This window comes from Oryctolagus cuniculus, chromosome 4, assembly GCF_051225735.1.
Source record: "Oryctolagus cuniculus isolate XC-2025 breed Fujian yellow rabbit chromosome 4, ASM5122573v1, whole genome shotgun sequence".
Taxonomy (NCBI): Eukaryota; Metazoa; Chordata; class Mammalia; order Lagomorpha; family Leporidae; genus Oryctolagus; species Oryctolagus cuniculus.
The window spans coordinates 132924475-132946356 of NC_142870.1; positions in this window are offsets into that span (position 1 = coordinate 132924475).

Here is a 21882-nt window from a genome sequence, read left to right on the forward strand (position 1 = left end):
AGTGTAAAATACTGTTTCAGTACTAGTTATAGCATTAATTCACATTGAACTACACATTAAGGACAGATCCCACATGAGGAGTAAGTGCACAGTGACTCCTGTCGTTGACTTAACAATTTGACATTCTTGTTTATGGCATCAGTAATCTCCCTAGGCTCTAGTGATGAGTTGCCAAGGCTATGGAAGCCTTTTGGGTTCGCTGACTTCGATCTTATTCTGACAGGGTCATAGTCAAAGTGGAAGTTCTCTCCTCCCTTCAGAGAAAGGTACCTCCTTCTTTGATGGCCCCGTTCTTTCCACTGGGATCTCACTTGCAGAGATCTTTCATTTACGTCTTCTTTTTGTTTTTTTTTTTTTTTTTCCCAGAGTGCCTTGGCTTTCCATGCCTAAAATACTCTCATGGGCTCTTCAGCCAGATCTGAATGTCTTAAAGGCTGATTCTGAAGCCAGAGTGCTATTTAGGACATCTGCCATTCTATGAGTCTGCTGTGTATCCCTCTTCCCTTGTTGGATCGTTCTCTCCCTTTTTGATTCTATCAGTTAGTATTAGCAGACACTAGTCTTGTTTGTGTGATCCCTTTGACTCTTAGACCTATCAATGTGATCAAATGTGAACTGAAGTTGATCACTTGGACTAGTGAGATGGCACAGAGGGAGGAGATGTACAATTTGGGACATGCTCAATCGGACTTGCCCCAAATGGTGGAGTTAGAAATGTGCCAGGGGATTCCAGTACAATCCCATCAAGGTGGCATGCACCAATGCCATCTCACTAGTCCAAATATTTGTTCTTTCTGAAATTATTTTACCTCATATGTTTCTTCCTATAACTTTGTGTGTTCTCAAAATTGTGGTTGGGCACACTTACAAAGTCATTGAGACATTTTCAGCAGGTTCATAAGATCAAAACTTCATAAAATATATATTAATATATTATTGGCTCTCCAGTTCTTATTGTCTCATGAACAATGAATTATCCAGAGGTAGCATGACATGTAATATTAAAACAAATTTAGGAATCTAGCAGTCTTTTGTTATGTCCCACATAATGAAGAGGTTTGAAAAGATAGAAAATAATGTCATTCACCAAATTTTTAATTTTGAAAATTGTGAGAGCTGGTGCTGTGGCACAGCGAGTTAACACCCTGGCCTGAAGCGCCAGCATCTGATATGTATGCTGGTTCGAGTCCTGGCTGCTCCACTTCTGATCCAGCTCTCTGCTGTGGCCTGGGAAAGCAGCAGAAGATGGCTGAAGTCCTTGGGCCCCTGCAAACCTGGAAGAAGCTCCTGGCTCCTGGCTTCAGATCGCGCAGCTCCGGCCATTGTGGTCAATTGGGGAGTGAACCAGCAGTTGGAAGACATCTCTCTCTCTCTCTCTCTCTCTCTCTCTGCCTCTCCTCTCTCTGTGTAACTCTGACTTTCAAATAAATAAATAACTCTTACAAAAAAAATTGTAATACTTTATAGAAATGGTTTATGTACGTTAACATGCAATGTATCAGGTATCAAAAAATGAATTATTAAATATGTTTAAATCTCCTCAGAAATTAAAGCATTATCTAATATGACAACTACTGATAAGAAGTAATGCACATAAAAACAAGCTTTGGAGCCCTTGAAAATTCTTCTTTCAACTTTATAAAGAAAAAGTTTGTTTTGGATCCGTGTTATGGAGGTACAAGATCTACGAGTCTTGTCTGGTGGTGACCTTCTGGCTGGCACCGTCCTGAGGGAGCACAGAACATTGTGTGCAAGGATGGGGAGCACATGTGTCTGTCTGAATGCTTTTTTCTCTCTCTTCTTTTATTCTAACATTTTATTAAGATATACATACCAAGCATTACACAAAATTGTACAGATAAATGAGGCTTTTTTTTTGTAATCTGGTAATACACAACCAACACTCAAATTAATAACAAAGCATTACTAGTATCCCAGGAGTCCTCGCTATCCCCCCATTTATTTAACATGTAAAATGAGAGTACATTTTCATTTACATAATATGATTCAGTGCAGCAATATTTATAACCATATACCAAATGATTTCACATCCACACAATTTTTCTCCTCACTCCCTGTATTAGCTACTCCCTGTATTAAGAGACAATATGATATTTTTCTTTTTAGGTTTGGCTTATTTCTCTAAGCAAAATGTTTTCTGGTTGCATCCATTTTGTTGTAAATATCAGGATTTTATTAATTTTCTATGGCTGAATAATATTCCATCATGTAAGTATACCATATTTTTCTTATCCAGTCATCAGCTGGTGGCCATGTAGGTTGGTTCCATATCTTAGCTTTTGTGAGGTGAGTTGCTATAACATAGGAATGCAGGTAAATTTCATACACTGCTTTGGTTTCCTTTGGATATATTCTCAGTGAGTCCCACAAGCCCTTCATGAGATCTGTCCCCAGCATGCATGGAGCTCTGGATTTCTGCAGACTGGGTGGGTGCACAGGGACCTAGCTACAACCCACATCTCTCTCAGGTCTGAGCCCATACCCTGAACTCCCACAGTCACAGGGTACAGAAGGTGTGCTCTCTGCCTTGTGAGCTGCTCTTTCTGTGGTGTGAGCTGCCCACTGTACCCAAAGTCAGGACAGATTCAGCTGCAGCTGCAGCTCAGCAAATTGAGCCTGGCACGTTGGCGGGGCAAGAGGAGGGAGGCAACCTGGCTTCCTTTCACAGAGTGAAGCAGTCAGCCAGTCCACACCAGCTCCCCACTGTGGTCTCAAAGCCAGTTCAGACTACAGAATTCTGCCTCACTTGAAGCTGTCAGTGGTAGATGTGTGGCAGCTACCTCTCACCTTGCCCCATGGAGACGGCACGTTCCAACTGGGCATGAGCTGCATTTACATAGGAGTCCCAGACGGTGTGTCTGCCCTCCCTCTTCTCTCCTCTACAGAGTCTCTGTTTAGTTCTGTTGATTCTCCACTAAAAGTTTCTCTCAATCAGTTCCTAGTCAATGGGATACTTCTTTGTTTTTCTGGTATCTTTCTGTCAGCAAGGTCAGTGTGGCTTCTCTCTCTCATGAAGGCACTAGAAGCCCTTAATAATTCTTAGGAGTTTACAATCATTTTGAGATGAAAGAGTTTGAGAATTTCTAATTCACATCATTTCCATTAAAATGAATTCTCTAACTTATTTCATAACCTGGTGTTTAAAAAATATAGGTTGATTTCAGAGAATTTTTTTTAATTTTGCTAGTTTGCTATGGCAAAGGAAGATGTTTTCTGTCCGTTTTATAACTCTTTAAATGAAATCCAACATTTAAGTCCAATGTTTAAAAAGGAGAACAGCCATGGAAATAAGTGTTGAATTTTAAGCTGGGTTTCTATACTCACATCACATGGGTTGCAGTAGAGCAAATTCTACTGATTATTTGAGCATCATTTGCAAATAATTATAAAGAATTAATTGTATACTATTGTAAACAAGGCATAGTTCCTGAGCACCAGACATTCAAATTTATAATCTGGGTTTATGTTGGCACAGAGTTTGTTTCAATAACGGATTGCGTGAATGATTGGTACTGGAATGCCAACATAACTTCAGATAGTTTTCAAAATAGTCACTGAACTGAAACTTTATCCATCAAGAGGGAAGTAAAAGCTTTAAGTCCATGGAGTCATAAACACTAGATATATTTTACCTCTCTGTATATTTAGACATGTATATGAGTTCCAGATAATTGAACAGTGAATACAGTATGTGAAACATATAGTTAGATAAGATGTCACTATTATTGTTGTATTTCTGGGGGAAAGAGAAGTATCCAAAAGGTAAGAGGGCAACAGGTGTTATGCTGAAGTGGGTTAAGCCACAACTTTTAATATCTGCATCCCATACTGAAGTGCTGGTTTTAGTCCCGGCTGCTCCATTTCACATGCAGCTTCCTGCTAATGAACATCCTGGGAGGCAGTGAATGCTGATTTGAATGCTTGAGCCTGTGCCACCTATGTGGGAGATACAGATGGAGTTCTAGGCTCCTATTTCAAACGGGGTCCAGCACTGAATATTTGCAGATATTTGGGAAGTCAACCAGCAGATGGAAGATGGCTCTCTCTCTGTCACTGATTCTCTCTCTCTCTCTCTCCTTCACTATCACTCTTCAAGTAGATGCAAATAAATAAATTAACATTAAAAACACAAAAGGTAAGAGGAATACTGCTTTAACTGTAGCAGATAAGAAAAATAATCAGCTAAAAGCAATTTTTAAAAACCATTCTCCTTATTGCATGAATTATGCCAAATTATTATCGCTATACATTTTTTTTTTTTTTTGACAGGCAGAGTGGACAGTGAGAGAGAGAGAGACAGAGAGAAAGGTCTTCCTTTTGCCGTTGGTTCACCCTCCAATGGCCGCCGCGGCCGGCACACCGTGCTGATCCGAAGGCAGGAGCCAGGTGCTTCTCCTGGTCTCCCATAGGGTGCAGGGCCCAAGGACTTGGGCCATCCTCCACTGCATTCCCTGGCCACAGCAGAGAGCTGGCCTGGAAGAGGGGCAACCGGGAAAGAATCTGTCGCCCCGACTGGTACTAGAACCCCATGTGCTGGCGCCTCAAGGCGGAGGATTAGCCTAGTGAGCCGCGGCGCCAGCCATCGCTATACATTTTCTATCACACAATTAAGCACATCCAAGCAGTTAGTGATGTTTGCAAAGTAAGGAAACTCTATAAACATGAGAATCAATCATAAGATAGTCTTTGGAAGAAAAATATGTGTTTTTCCTCAGGTTATTTGTGGATGAAAAAAGATGGATTCGTGCATGCACAAAAATTTGAAAACAATTGCAACAAAACTGGATGGAACATTTTAAAACAGTTGTTTTTAAAGCCAGATCGGACCCTCTGCAAATCTGATGAGCTACATTGCTTATTCTAGCAGGATCCCATGTGCTGTGACATTGGTTCTGGATGACAGCAGCAGAAGTGATTTCTCCCATCATTCCTTATTTCAAGGCAAGGCTAAGTGCAAACTAAAGCCAGCATGCCACCTAGAACTCTGTTTCTCACAGTCAGCAGGAAACACATTCTTCATATGATTGCTATTTTTATTTATAAAAAAATGTGGGGCCGTTTGCTGTATCATCATTAAAATAGTCAGAGGATAAGGAAAAGTTGATGGATAACTTCCTGAACTAAATGAATGTCTATTTTTTTTATTCCCTTAAGAGTAGAGGTCATAACATGCTTTAGTGTGGTTATAGAGATTTTAGTACTTATAAGAAGAAATCTGACAATAATGTCCAAGCATAATGAGTCCCATGTGGGATAAAGCAAAGGAAGAAGAGTTGAAAAAAGAATAGAGACGCCAAGTATTTTCACCTAGTGAAAAAGTACATGTTCTTATTAATGCTTGTACTCTATCAGAGGTGGTGTGCGTTAGCCCTGGCTGTAATTCCGGAAGAAGCATCCCTGTGCTTACCACAGAGCAAGAGCAGCTCCAGCTTGCCCTACAATGTACACCATTTATTATATTATATTATATTATATTATATTATATTATATATTTATTTTCTGCATCTAGTAACTAAAAGACAAACTCTTTAGAAGCATTCAACATTTATTGAATACATGGGTAGCTAAGTAAATTTTCCAAAGCAGCTTTTCGTATGTAGTTGTATTACCCCTCCATAGAAGAAATAGAGAATTCCTAGTCAACAACACAGAATTTCAAGGAAAAGTTACTAAGAAGCATGGAGAGACCCCTGTAACAGTGACTGAAAACATACATTTAAACAAATGATGTCTCCAGGAATATACTCAGAAGCAGGACACTATCAGAAATTATGCACTGAGTTAAGTAAAATTTGAGGATTTCTGATAGCTTTTAGCATTGATACTTAAGCTTTTAGGTTTCGAGACCCTTTTACACTGTTAAAATTTGTTGAGGACTCCAAATAGTTTATGTTTATGTCATTTATCTCTGTATTTATTTATTATGCCAGAAATTAAAGCCAATAAAATTTAAAACATGCATTCATTAATTTATTAAAAGAAGCATAGCATATTTTAACAAACAATCACTATAGTTTTCTAAACAAAATATAGAAAGGCTAATATTGTTCTAAAGTTCTGCAAATCTTTTTCATTTCTGGTTAATTAGAAGGTAGCTAAAAAGCTGCTTCTACATTTAGTCTGTTGCAAAATCACATAGTATGTAGTCTCTGGAAAACTTCAATGTACTGTCACGAGGGAATAAGTGTGAAAAAGACAAATAATGTATTATGTTCAAGCAAGAAGATCCACAGAATACCTATAGTTAACTTTGTACCTAGTGTAAAATTAGGGAAAATATGTGAATGCTTCCCATCTAAGATCAGGAACAAGGTAAAAATGTCCACTGTGACCTTTTTTATTAGACATAGTATTGGAAGGGCTAGCCAGTGTAATAGATACAGAAGAAAAAACAATAAAAGGCATACAGATGTCCGTTTTTGCAGATGTCATAACTTTCTACAATAGAAAAATCCTAAGGAATCTAGAAAAACAACAACAACAATAACAACACAATCAAACTGCTAAAACTAATGAATTTAGCAAGCTTGTAAGATGCATAAGATCAACTTTAAAGAACTATTTACAGGTACTGGCAATAAATATGAAGTTAAAAATATGATACCATTTGTAATCAATGAAAAACCATGAAATGCTTACAGTATAATTCTAATCAAACATATGGTACAAGACTTGTAGACTTATAAATCACAATTCATAGTGAAAGAAAGTAAAATCATCTGCTTAAATGTTTATGATTGGAAGAGTCAACAAATTAAAATGTAAATTCTCCTCAAATTGTCTATATTTACAGATATAGACAAGATTACTCTAAAATTTCTATGAAATGGAAAAGGTTTTAAATTTGCTACAACAATTTCAAACTGAATAGTGAAGTGATAGAAGACTTACTACTACACATATTTAGGGAGAAATCTTTTTACATAAATTTAGTAATCATTACTGTATGGTATTCACTGGAAGATACATCAATAGAACAGAATGGAGAACCTAGAGGCAGACTCACAAATATACCCAAGTGGTTGTTGATAGATGGCAAAGGCAATTCAATGAAGGAAATGTTTCAACAATGTATTGGAGCAATTGTACATCAGTAGGCAAAAAAAAAAAAAAAAAAAAAAAAATGAACCTTAGTCTAAAACACTTCCATAGAAATTGACTTAAAAGGAATTAATAGTCTGTAACATTAATAAATTTTTAAGAGAAATGTCATGAGATAATCTTAGGGAATCAGCTTATGCCAACATTTCTTAGATCTGACATAAAAAGGAATTCATAAAAGGAAAGCACATATTAGGAAAATTAATATACTATAACATATCAGAATTAAGAATTCTTGCTCTATAAAATACCCTGTTGAGGAGAAGAAAAGAAAAGGTATGGACTGAGAGAAAAGTTTGCAAAAATCATGTGTCCAATAAAGGTTTCCATCGAGAGTATATAAAGAACTCTCAAAATTCAAACATAAAAATAAATAAATAAAAGAAGCAATCAAAATAGAAAATGAAAAAATATTTTTTCAAAAAGGATATACATATGAAAAATTAAGCATGTGAAAAACTGTGTGATATAATCAGCCATTAGGAAAATACAAGTTTAAGTCATCATCAATCATGAATACACAGTTATAAGCACGGTACATTTTTAAGAAGACCAGTGACAAGCAGAGAAAGTGGTTCATTTACACCTTACTGGTGGGACTGTAAAATGGCGCAATAACTCTGGAAGACAGTTTGACAATGTCTTAAAAATTAAATATGCAACTACCATACAGTCCACAGGAGTTGAACTCCAAGACAATTTTTCTAGAGAAATTAAGATATAGTCACAAAAATGCCCTGCACACAAATGTTTACGACAGCTTTATTCATAGTAGTCCAAAACTAAATTAGTTCAATGTCCTTCTGTGGGTGACTGGCTAAACATGCTATGGAGCATCCATATCATGGAATATAAGAAAGAAGAAACAGACCATTGATACAAACAGGGTGGGTGAGTTTCCATTCCAGTATTATGTGAAGTGAAAATAAAGTGATACCAAAAGGCTACACACTTTAAGCATCTATTTATACAGAACTTTTTTAAAAAAATATTTGCTTATTTATTTGAAAGGCAGACATTACAGAGAGACAGGAAAAGAAAGAGGGAGATCTTCCATTCGCTGGTTCACTCCCCACGTGGCTGCAATGGCTGGGGTTGGGCCAGGCTGAAGCCAGGAGCCTGGAACGCCATCAAGGTCTCACAGGTGGCCGGCGCCACGGCTCAATAGGCTAATCCTCCGCCTAGCGGCGCCGGCACACCGGGTTCTAGTCCCGGTCGGGGCGCCAGATTCTGTCCCGGTTTTCCCTCTTCCAGGCCAGCTCTCTGCTGTGGCCCGGGAAGGCAGTGGAGGATGGCCCAGGTGCTTGGGCCCTGCACCCCATGGGAGACCAGGAGAAGCACCTGGCTCCTGCCTTCGGATCAGCGCGGTGCGCAGGCCGCAGCGCGCCAGCCGTGGCGGCGATTGGAGGGTGAACCAATGGCAAAGGAAGACCTTTCTCTCTCCCTCTCACTATCCACTCTGCCTGTCAAAAACAAACAACCAACAAAAAAAAGTCTCACAGGTCAGTGGCAGGGGCCCAAGGAGTTGGGCCATCTTCCAGCTCTTTCCCAGGTGCATTTAGCAGGAAGCTGGAGTGGAAGTAGAGCGTCTGGGACTCAAACCAGCGCAGGCAGTGGCTTAACCTGCTGCACCACAATACTGGCCTCAATATATTGCACTTTTTAACTGTCAAAAATACAAGGAGAACTTATTAAGAATAGAGGGCAAGGTATAAGAGGGAAATTGTTGTTGCTATAAAAAGATAACAGTAAGAATACTTGTGATGGAAATGTTCAATATCTAGAATGTATTGATATCATCATCTTTTTTTTTACAATTATTATAATTAAAAAAGAATAAAATCCTTGTGCAGTGTAAAAATAAATAAAACAAAGCAAAAAATTAGCTAAAAACCAGACTTAAATAATGAATGTTTAAAAATAGTGATATTGTTTTGGAAATACTTCTTTTTAAATCATACTGCCTAACAAAGCAACAATTATAATTGAACTCTCTCTACCTTCCTTGTCACCTATCATTATCTTTCTGCTTGAATAATAAATATGCCACTTCTTCATGTGAAAAGTTGTTCCCTGTTTTTTTATGATTCCTTTGAATATTTTGCTATTATTTAGAAGTTATAGTAAAAAAAACCTAAAGGTGAATTTGCAAAACTCAGAGATCGATTCATTGAAACTTGAAGACAGATTAAAAAAAAAACTAAATTAAAAAGCTGATATAAAATAAGGGACCCACAGGGAAAGTGATAAGAAAAAGTGAGCCACTCTACAGCTAAGCAGATAGAGTGTGAGATAAGATTGTAATACAGTCGTTAGCTCATCCAAATATAATGTGCTCCGTGGTTCTCAAATGGTGGTGGATATCAGCACCAGCCCGAAGATCTAGTAAAGCATATCTTGCAGAGTTTAGACATGGCATAAGTAGGCAGTTCGTTAAAGTTTAGGTGCACTGGAATTTTTCTTCTTCTTCTTCTTTTTTTTTTTTTTTTTGAGAGGCAGAGTTAGACAGTGAGAGAGAGACAGAGAGACAGAGAGAAAGGTCTTCCTTTTTCCGTTAGTTCACTCCCCAAATGGCCGCCATGGCAAGCACGCTGCACTGATCCGAAGCCAGGAGCCAGGTGCTTCCTCCTGGTCTCCCATGCGGGTGCAGGGCCAAGCACTTGGGCCATCCTCCACTGCACTCCTGGGCCACAGCAGAGAGCTGGCCTGGAAGAGGAGCAACTGGGACAGAATCCGGCACCCCAACCAGGACTAGAACCCGGTGTGCCAGCGCCACAGGTGGAGGATTAGCCTAGTGAACCAGAGCGCCAGCCTCTTCCTTTCTTTTAAAGATTTATTCATTCATTTGAAAGGCAGTGAGAGAGAGAGAGAGAGAGGAGAGAGAGAGATCTTCCATCCACTGGTTCACTCCCCAAATGATCACAATGGCCAGGGCTGGGCCATGCCACAGCCAGGAACTTGGAACTCCATCTGGGTGTCCCAGCTACTTGGGCCATCTTCTGCTGCTTTCCCTGGAGTATTAACAGGGAAACAGAGAACTGGGTTGGAAGTGGAGCACCCTGGACTCGAACTAGAGCCCATATGGGATGCCATTGTTGCAGGTGGCGTCTTACACTTCTGTACCATAATGTGTGCTTGAAGCTGGATTTTTTTTTTGAAAGATTCATTTATTTAAAAGTCAGAGTTACACAGTGAAAAGAGACAGAGAAAGGGAAATCTTCCAAACACTGGTTCACCCTCTAAATGGCTGCAATAATCAGGGCTGGACCAGGCCAAAGCCAAGAGTTAGGAGCTTCTTTCAGATCTCATATGGGTGCAGGGGTCCAAGCACTTGGGTCATCCTCTGCTGCTTTCCCAAACACATTATCAGGGAGCTGGATAGGAAGTGGAGCAGCAGAGCCTCCAATGGGTGCTCTTACGCAGTGCCAGCCTTCGGCTGCTTCACTGCCTCCCCACTGTGCCAGTCCCCAAGCTGGAATGCTTGTTCTCCTGTAATGTAACTGTGTCTCTTTACCTGTCAATTTGATACACCCACCTTCCCAGGATGCACCTGTGGCGGCAAAGACCAGGGCCCACTTTTTAAGACTCTACTCTGCACATCTGACTGGGGTATCTCCCACTTTTAAAAAGAAATGGAGGGGGCTGGCACTGTGGCATAGTGGGTAAAGCCACCGCCTGCAGTGCCGGCATCCCATACGGATGCCAGTTTGTATCCTGGCTGCTCTACTTCCAATCCAGCTCTCTGCTATGGCCTGGGAAAGCAGCAGAAGATGGCCCAAGTATTTGGGTCCCTGCACCTGCTTGGGAGACCCGGAAGAAGCTCCTGGATCATGCAGCCCTGGCCGTTGTGGCCAATTGGGGAGTGAACCAGCGGATGGAAGACCTCTCTCTCTCTCTCTCTGCCTCTTCTCTCTCTGTATAACTCTGACTTTCAAGTAAAATAAAAAAAGAGAGAGATGGAAAGTAGGAGAGAGCACTCTTTCCTCCACAACCACTGCTCTCGCTCCCCCGTGGACTGCCCTCTGACGCTCAACTCTCATTTTTGTTCTTTTCTGCTGTGGAGTGACCTGAATCTTCCCAACTACAGGTACCTTTTTCAGTTTTTCACTTTCTGTCATTTACAGACAATTCTTTGGTCCACTCATGTTGGGTATTTCTCTGTGTGGGGAAGCCCACACTCAAGTGTGAATGTACATTTATTCCCTCACTGCCAAATAATCTATGTTCCAATTTGTATGTGGCCAGGCTTGCTTAGTATTTCCCTCTCTGTGAGAGGCAAGCACCTGGAGAAGAAATTGCTATGTTCATTGACCATGTCAGTTTCATCCTCAGAGTTTTTGGTTCAGTGGATGAGGAGCGGAGTGGGAGTATTTACATTTCTGATAGCTGCAGGCCATGCTGATTTCGCTGGTCTAGGGATCTTGTTTTGAGAGTCATTAATATATGACTACAGACTCCATTGTGAAGAGTGATGTAGGTGCGTATTTGTTAATACAGAATGATGAATTCGTAACAGAACTACTGAATAAGGGAGAATCCCTGGCTATCCTAACCAACTTCATTTCCACCAATTCTTTGGCCAGTGTTGCTAGTTGCTAACCCATCGGCTTTTTATCAAAAATTTATTTATCTTTAAATAGACAGATATATTTATACTTAGAGGCAGAGTGACAGAGAATGAGAGAGAGAGTGAGAAAGAGAGAGCTGCTCCATCTACTGGTTCACTCCCCAAATGACTGTAACAAATGCCTGGGCCTAGCTGAAGCGAAGGCCAGACTGAAATAAGAGCCAGGAGCTCCTTCCAGTTCTCCCACATGGTGGCAGGGATTCAGATAGTTGAACTGTCATCTGCTAGTTCCTAGGCATATTATCAAGAAGTTGAATTGGTAGTGGAGTGACTGGAACTGCAACTCACGCTCTGATATGGTCTGCAGGCTTTCCAAGAAGTGCCTAACCCACTGTGCCACAAATCTCATCCCTATTTTTTTTTTTTTTTGATAATGTGCTAGTTTTGAAAATGTTACTATTGGGGGAAACCAAGTGAAGGGTACATGAGATCTTTGAATTTTTCCTTAAATGCATTTGAATTTACAATTAACTCTTAATGTAAAAAGTATATATATATCCTTTCTCTCTGTCTCTCTCTCTCACTGTCCACTCTGCCTGTCAAAAAAAGTATATATATTACAAATATGTAAATACTGCACATATATAAATATCACATATATAAATATTACATAAAAATAAATATTATATATACATATGTAAAGCAAAGTTTTGATTGGCAAACAAGATAACTTCATTGACATTGGAGAAGGGATATCCAGAATGGCATACAGCTAGTTAAAATTTAGTTTCATTTTAATTTTTATAAATGTGAAGTCATCATGACTAACACTGTTTAAAGAATTCAAACAAATACTTTCATAATAATGGGAGGAATAGTGTTTACTGGGAATGCTAAGACTTCTTTTCTAAATATGATTTAAGTGGGAGAATTTAACCAGGGTATCCTTATTACCCTAAAAATAAAAACAGAACTCTGCACACATCATGAGCACTAAAATTTTGTGGACAAAAGAAGCTGCGGATTTTCAATTTTGTTTTTATTGTCTTGAAAGACTTATTTGGAGATTTTTGTTTGCCATGATGATGGGAGGGAATGAAAACAGAAAAATAAATGTACTGAAAAATGCCATTTTTATATCTGTCCTATTTTCTTTCCAGTGACTAGAGTTTTGTATCTTAAGTAGAGTCAACATCACAGATTAGTGTATTAGTTTTTAAACCATTTAAGGGATAATTCAATTTGTTTACAGTGATGTAATGTATTTTAAATTATACTGGCACAGAAGATTATATGCAGTAGTAATAGGTAGGGGTGGATGCTATTATACTTTAAGAATTTATGAAGATGACTAAAGGAAAAGGTGAAAAATTGGAGTTACCATGGAAACCCATCTTGCCTGGCCAGGACTTGTTTGCATTCTTTTCATTGAGGCCCATGGCCACACCACAGGGGTACCAGGGTTGAGATGGCCTGTCCACTGCCTTTACTTCCCAAACACCATGACATCCAGTAAAATGATTCTATTTAGCACATCAGTCTCTGCTGTGGAAATCTGAGAAGGAATTAGAGTGAGAAAAAAGTGGACTGGTTACTTTCCAAAGGGACTTAGAAAGAGTGGAGAGGAAAAAATTCATAAATAATAGACCTCTCAAGGGGTCCTTTAGTTAAGCTATCGAGTTTATAAACCTCTTGAGTTAGGGTACAAAAATGTGGCTTATTCTGATCTGTCTATGTAAACAACTCAATTATAATTAATTGGAATAATATTGTTTTAAGAAATTACCAAGAGCCTGTGTATCAATTTTGTTAGATTTAAAAAGTTATTCATGCTGGGAACAATAGTAACACAGACCCTAGTGTAGTACAAAACAAGGCTTCCTCGTCAATCGTGAACTCTAATTAACTCATTTTCACTTGCAGGACACTAAGCTTCTGAAAAGTGGATTCATCCAAGTCCAAAAACTAATTAGTGGCAGTACAAGCCTTAGACTCCAGGTCTTTGACTTCAAGTTCATGGTCATTATTCTGCTACTTTATTAACCAAGAGAACACTTTGTAGTGGCACACTGTATTCTTTTTTTTTTGTCCGCCCCACAAAAAAGGTAGAAAAACAGAAGGTCCAGTGCAATGTGTTATGTTTGCAGCAAACACTGAAAACAGATTAATTAGCATATTTTTCAGGCCCTGCCTTTGTATTCTTCATCTGCAGAGGCCAGAAAACAAAATAAATGCATTTCAAGATACCCTTACAGACAGACTTTTGAATTTGTTTAAATTTCTGTTAAGGTGCATTTACGTCTGGGATACCGAGGGAGACAGGCAAGGGGTGAGGTGTGCAATTCGTTTCCTAGCCTGAGAGAAGCAACTTACTCCTGCAGGTGTAGCTTTCTGTGGTTGCTTTCCCGGTCACTGGAAGACAGTGGTCTGAGGACTTGGTGTTGCCTGGAAGGCCCACTCTGCAGCCTGCTGCTGTAGCCACACTAGTACTTAGTGATGAAAGTCTTTCTGCTGAACTGAACTGATGTGATTCCTGTTATCTTCAATGAAAATTAACCCATAGAGTTAAGGATGAAAGCAAAGAAAACATTGTAGAGAGTAATCAAATACAGAAATAGATAAACTGTGTGTTTTGAGGTAAGAAGGAAAAGCAGAGGTTGGGTTGAGAGGAAGTATGGGCCATCTTCGAGGAAGAGAAAGGTAGTATACTATTCCCAAAAGCAATTTTTACTAGGCTCACTCCTAGGCTATGATTACATTTTTAAAAAGATTTATTTATTTATTGAATTACAGAGAGGCAGAGGGAGAGTTAGAGAGAAAGAGACAGAGGGAGAGATCTTCCATCTGCTGCTTCACTCCTCAGATGGCTGCAATGGCCAGGACTGGGCCAGAATGAAGCCAGGAGCCAGGAACTTCATCCGGGTCTCCCACTTGGGTTCAGGGGCCCAAGGACTTAGGCCATCTTACACTGCTCTCCCAGGCACGTTAGCAGGGAGCTGGATTGGAAGTGGAGCAGCCAGGACTGGCACCAGAGCCATATGGGGTGTTGGCACTGCAGATGGCATCTTTTTTTTTTTTTTTTTTGACAGGCAGAGTGGACAGTGAGAGAGAGAGACAGAGAGAAAGGTCTTCCTTTTAGCCTTTGGTTCACCCACCAATGGCCGCCGCGGCCGGCGCACCGCGCCTATCCGAAGGCAGGAGCCAGGTGCTTCTCCTGGTCTCCCATGGGGTGCAGTGCCCAAGCACTTGGGCCATCCTCCACTGCATTCCCTGGCCACAGCAGAGAGCTGGCCTGGAAGAGGGGCAACCAGGACAGAATCTGGTGCCCCGACTGGGACTAGAACCCTGTGTGCCGGCGCCGCAAGGCGGAGGATTAGCCTAGTGAGCAGTGGCGCTGGCTGCAGATGGCGTCTTAACTCACTATACCATGGGGCCAGCCCTTGTGATAACATTTTTAAAAGGAATTTATTAATGCATTGAATTCTCAAGATCACAGCAATTACATGATAATTGCTACAGCATAATTCTTTTTTTTTTTTTTAACAGGCAGAGTTAGACAGTGAGAAAGAGAGAGAGACAGAGAAAGGTCTTCCTTCCATTGGTTCACCCCCTAAATGGCTGCTTTGGCTGGTGCACTGCACAGGTCCAAAGCCAGGAGCTAGGTGCTTCCTCCTGGTCTCCCATGCGGGTGCAGGGCCCAAGGACTTGGGCCATCCTCCACTGCCTTTCCGGGCCACAGCAGAGAGCTGGACTGGAAGAGGGGCAACCGGGACAGAATCCGGTTCCCCAATCAGGACTAGAACCCGGGGTGCCGTCGCCGCAGGTGGAGGATTAGCCAAGTGAGCCGGGGCGCTGGCCTACAACATAATTCTTATATTAATATGGTATTAATACAAACAGAAGAGATCCAATGTAGTTCCTAGGTACAATTCTAAAAATATATTTTAGAAATGATTCTCTAGCAAGCACACTCGCCTGAGAATCTCCACCCCTACCAATTCACCAATTCTCCTGGGAACTGCTAATAGAAGCGGGGGGGGGGGGGGGTAAGAGAGAGCTAAGAAGATAGGCAAGTAGAATTATCTTCTTAGAATTGTACCTATGAAATACATGAAATCTGTCATCTTTATGTTAGTAAAAATTTAAAAAAATAGAAACATGAACACATACCTAATCTGAGCCACAGATACTCAGATTTATGAAGGAAAAACAACCCTAAACACTGAAGTAACTTGATTTTTTGAAGTGACATTTCAAATAAACATAGTTAATTTTTAAAACATCAAATATGATATTTGACACTGTGAGTTAATATTTATGATAAGCAAAATACAAATTTTCAACCTAAAAAAAGAAAAAGTATTATGGCTTCCAAAGCAGCTTTGCAGCCTTCTGTGTCTGCAAACTATCTCTTGATTTGCTTGCTGATGCTTGAAATTCCTTTAACAGGGAGCAAATTACATATAATTAGAAATAAAAGTGTCAAAATGCAAATGCTGATTGAGTTGACTTGTGCAAAACTCATCAATAGTACAGAGTAATTGGTAAAGCAAATTAGAGTAAATGATAATTTTGGAACCCTTATTATTTTCATGATGGAACGAATGAACACTTCTAGAGGACCTACTATGAACCCTGCCTGGGGCCTCCAGTGGGCCTCACGCCATTTCCTTTGGTTTCCTTACAAATCTACAGTTCTCTAGAATACTTTTATTCCCATTTTCCAGATATAGAGATGGAGGTTCAAAGAGATTAAAAAATTTCACCCCAAATCATGATGGAAATGTCAGGGACAAAGATTTTTCTATTTTCATAATTTTGAATTGGATTAGTCCTATTTGACTCTACATGGTCAGAGACAAGTTAAAATTGTTCTCATATAGTTTTCTCATGGGAAGGCAAGCAGGAAGTTCTGTTTTATGAGATTTATGGCTTTTTTCCCCTTAAAATGGCTTACTTTATTTTCAAGGGTTTATTTGGCCCAGAGGATTCATTAATAACAACAAACCACAACAAATAATATTTGTATATCAGTTTACAATCTACCCTATTCTCTCGCAATGTAGTTTATTATATGTTTTCTCATTTCACTCTTACAGTGACCCAGTAAAAAGTTATTATTCATGGCTCATTTTTTTTTTTAACTTTTATTTAATGAATATACGTTTCCAAAGTACGAATAATGGATTACTATGGCTTCCCCCCCATACCGTCCCACCCACATCCCTCCCCTTTCCAACTCCCTCTCCCCTTCCATTCACATCAAGATTCATTTTCGATTATCTTAATATACAGAAGATCAGCTTAGTATACATTAAGTAAGGATTTCAACAGTTTGCTCCCACACAGAAACATAAAGTGAAAAATAATAGATGATTTTTTTTAATGATGATGAAATCAGATCAGACCTATTGTCATGTTTAATCCCAGTGAGAGTCAAGTTGGGAGTTGATAGTTTCTTTTCTTTTCTTTTCTTTTTTTTTTTTTTTTTTTACAGAGGATCAGTTTAGTATGCATTAAGTAAAGATTTCAACAGTTTGCACCCCCATAGAAACACAAAGTGAAATATATTATTTGAGTACTCATTATAGCATTAAATCTCAATGCACAGCACATTAAGGACAGAGATCCTACATGAGGAGTAAGTGCACAGTGACTCCTGTTGTTGACTTTACCAATTGACACTCCTGTCTATGGCATCAGTAATCTCCCTATGCTCCAGTCATGAGTTTCCAAGGCTATGGAAGCCCCTTGAGTTCTCCGACTCTTATCTTGTTTAGACAAGGTCATAGTCAAAGTGGAGGTTCTCTCCTCCCTTCAGAGAAAGGTACCTCCTTCTTTGAAGACTTGTTCTTTCCACTGAGATCTCACTCACAGAGATCTTTTGCCAGAGTGTCTTGGCTTTCCATGCCTGAAATACTCTCATGGGCTTTTCAGCCAGATCTGAATGCCTTTAGGGCTGATTCTGAGGCCAGAGTGCTATTTAGGGCATCTGCCATTCTATGAGTCTGCTGAGTATCTCACTTCCCATGTTGGATCACTCTCCCCTTTATTTATTCTATCGGTTAGTGTTAGCAGGTACTAGACTTGCTTATGTGCTCCCTTTGACTCTTAGTCCTTTCATTATGATCAATTGCGAACTGAAATTGATCACTTGGACTAGTGAGATGGCATTGGTACATGCCACCTTGATGGGATTAAATTGGAGTCCCCTGGTATGTTTCTAACTCTACCATTTGGGGCAAGTCAGCTTGAGCATGTCCCAAATTATATATCTCTTCCCTCTCTTATTCCTACTCTTATGTTTAACAGGGATCATATTTCATATTCATGGCTCATTTTAAGATACACACTGAGTCTCGAAAGTGGATATTATTGCCTCAAGTCACGTAGTAAGTGGAGGTTCTGGACCCAAAAAGCATTCAGATCCCAATGTAAGCATTAAGTCTTCACTACAATCTTTGACAGCTTGTGAGAGACAGACCTGTTGATCAGAGACACTGAGCCACACAAATGACCAGGGCTATAGGAAAAAAATATTTTATATATTTTTATAAATATATTTTATATATTTCACTTCCTGTGCCACTGCATTATTGTTGATGTTACGGGTTGAGTGCTGACTTCGGCCTTCTCAATAGTCTGTACTGTCATGAGGACATCGTTTTGTCTTGTTCATGTTGACATTTCTAGCACCCTACACAATGCCTAACACAGAATAGGCATTCAGTATTGCAGAAGAATGAGTAGCTCCCAAATACTAGCTTTCAAAGAAGAATTAAAAATAATGAATTTTGGACTCCAGTGTTAGCTATATTGTTTTCATTTTCACCAGGGAACATGGATTTGGTGTGTAACAGAGACCAGCATAATGTATCAGAAATGCTGGTAATGAATTATTGAGTATATGTTTGGAAATACCCTAGTTTTACTACCTGCAATATTTACCTGCCAGACATTTTATTACTCATTAAAAAAATGGAGTTCACAATTATATTTTTCCTCTTTTCACACATTAAAATGAATAACTTACATTGGACTAGCTACTTATTTTTTTATGTTAAGACCTAATGGCAGCAGTACTTGTCTTTGGACTCGACTCATGATAAATGAAGCTGCCCAAAAGTGAAATTCACTCTGGGCCTTGAGTCATGTTGCCAAGAGCTGGTCAATGAAATCAAGCATTAAGAGAAAGAATCCTGATTTATTTCTTTAATTTTCTCATGCAGACAGAGCAGTTGTGGTCAAATGGTATCCTAATTGAATAAAAACATTCACATTTTAAGTCTTTATTTTTCTGACCTTTGTATATGATGGAAGACCATTGCAAACTTGCTTGGGAAATCACCCAGATCTGAATGGATGTTTGCATTTCAGAGTATTCTAGCTTTTGTTGTGTGCTTGTAAGATGGTGATTACTGTATAAAGCCTTAAAAACAACAACAACAAAACTACAGGAACTTCTAGCTCTTTTGAGAATGTCCTTTCTGGTTTTAAGGTTATTTTGCAGCCCCAGAGACATAAATGCTCCAGATAGTTGTTGCCTCTGAGATATCACAGGTGTGGTCTACAGGATTCACAATGAGTGGAAGGTAGAAAGAATCAGCAGAAGTCTGATGATGCTGAACTCCAAGAAATTTGCTTTTCTTGTAAATTATTGTCCATCATGATAAAAAGACTAACTTCTTTTTAGATTATTTCTTTAATTAATTCTACATTAGTTTGTATGCACTGGATTTATTTAGGAGCCATTAAGTAGCAACTACAGAGATCATGGCCTCTGAAGAGTCAGATAGAATTATTTAGGATAGGAATATAAAATACAGACAGATTCAAAATTGCAAATGAAGAATCTTACATCCCTTCTATTAATTTTAGCACTATTCACATTGTTTTAGAATTAGGCAGTGTTTTGGTTTTATCCAATCTAAAAAGCTAATATTTTTTAACTTCACAAACTCAGAATGCTACCTATGTAATCTTGTCCCATTTTGAAGCCACTGTGCTGCATGTAATAAATGGTCACAAATAGTTGTTGACTCTTCAGCTACTCTGCAGATAGGACTATTGTCCTTTACATTTTCTCGATGACAAATATTTATCAAGTAGACCTAAATTACTCACTGTAATATAAAATAGAGGCTGTAGTATAATTAGAATTACAGATTATTGGGTTTATCTGAACCAGGATTTTGGTACTCATGCTACTAAAATTTTGCATGTTTTCTCTTCATGGTTAGAGAAATTCTCTGAATAAGATAAATAATTAAATTTGATACATTATCATTTTACAACATGTACAGAAATCTAGTATATATAGTTCTGTACCTTAAAACATCACTGAGGTAGAAATATTGTTATTATTAACTCCACTTTACAAAAGAGAAAGGCAAATTTCAGAAAACTGCAATTTTTTTTCTGAAATTTTTAATCTAATGGATATTGGTTAAAGGATTGGAATAAATATCTCTTCACTTCGAATATTGTGGATTTTCCCAGTTTTTTTTTTTTTTATATAGCTCACATTAGTTGGAATGAAATTTTATTCAACTGAAGAGGTTGGTGGTAAAACTTGGACAACTAGGCTATCTGGTTTGTTCTATAAAAGTGACACTGTAATGGGAGACTGAAGGGTATGGTAAAAATGACCTACACTTGAAGCCAGAATAGGAATCCAGCTGTACCATATGGATATAACTTTAAAATATTATTTTGTGAAATGCAAATAAACCAAATACATAAGAATGAAAAAGTGAATTGCCTCAAAAAATCTGTGAATTTCATATGATACTTAGTTATTAGTATCTAGTTTTCTCATCTGTAAAATAAAACTAATTATATTTGATACATTGCCCTGGGTTGAGCTTGAAATGTAAAGCATTATCTGCTTTAAACTGGATATTGTATCTCATTCAATAATATAACTGGTGACTGATTTTTGCCAGAAAGATGATTAACTTGACCTTTTATCTTGATGGACTACAAAAGTTTTGTGGAAAATGGAATTGGAAGTTGTTTATTGTGCTCCAAAAAATGTGAAACCTATGCATTGTGGTCTTATCATAGTATTTTCTATAAACTCTTTTGAAGATTCATTATATGCACGCATTTTAAATTTTTGTACCACAATAAACTTATCTTTTAATTCAATTTTCCTATAACTTTTAAAATACCTTCATATTTTTTCTGACTATAGCTAGAAAACATTAAAAACATACTATGTCTCATAATAAATGACAAAATTTCTATTTTTATGTCACTATCTTTTCTAAAATTTTATATCTATAATCTTTGTGATTCACCTTTTGAAAGGCTGCATAGTGGATGAATTTTGGGATAACATAGCCTCAGATGACTGTGTAAAATACTAGATGTATTTGTTCAAATGTTCTCCTGTCATTTATGCTATTGATATTTAGATAGGATTTTTAATTTCTCTTCCAATTCAAAAAGGTTGATGATTTTGTGTGACTAATGTGATACATCTCACTCTTGAGAGCCTATGCAGGCATTTAAAATGTTCTTTTTGACTTAATTCATAAATAAGATTAATGTTTTTAATCACTTATTTTGACATATTTAAAACAAATAGAAATTTAATTTCTTACTCACTGTTTGAACTTTGGCCCCTTTCTGGAAGTTGTAACTAAAAATTGCAACAAAAAATGAAAGAAAAAAAATGAAATAAAGAGAGCAAGATTCTTTTAAGTGTAATATACTTGACATTAATTAGTTTCCATTCTTGGATACTGATATGAAGATCATAAATCCATTTCTTGGACTCAGGAGACCATTTATCAAGTGGATGGTTATTTGGAAACAAAATAAAAACATCTCTGCCTATAGCATGTTTCTAAGTAGCAGCCTATGTTAAGAGAAAAGTGTGGAAAACAGCTTTTCCTATGTGCTATGCATACCGAAGAAAGATTTAGAGTGTGTCAAGCAATCTGATATTAACGAAATTCTTCTTTTTGTCATTTTCCTTTTGCCCCTTTATTATATATATATTGAATACACTAATAACAAACTTGTGTACTTATGACTATATTAAGTAATTATCAAGAGTGAATGATGATCCTAAGATTCACATTATTCATTAAACTGAAAAAAGTTAATGCCAGGTAGTGCATGCATTAGTTGAGACACTTGAAACATTTCCATAGACAATGACATCCACTTAATTCTACAGTATC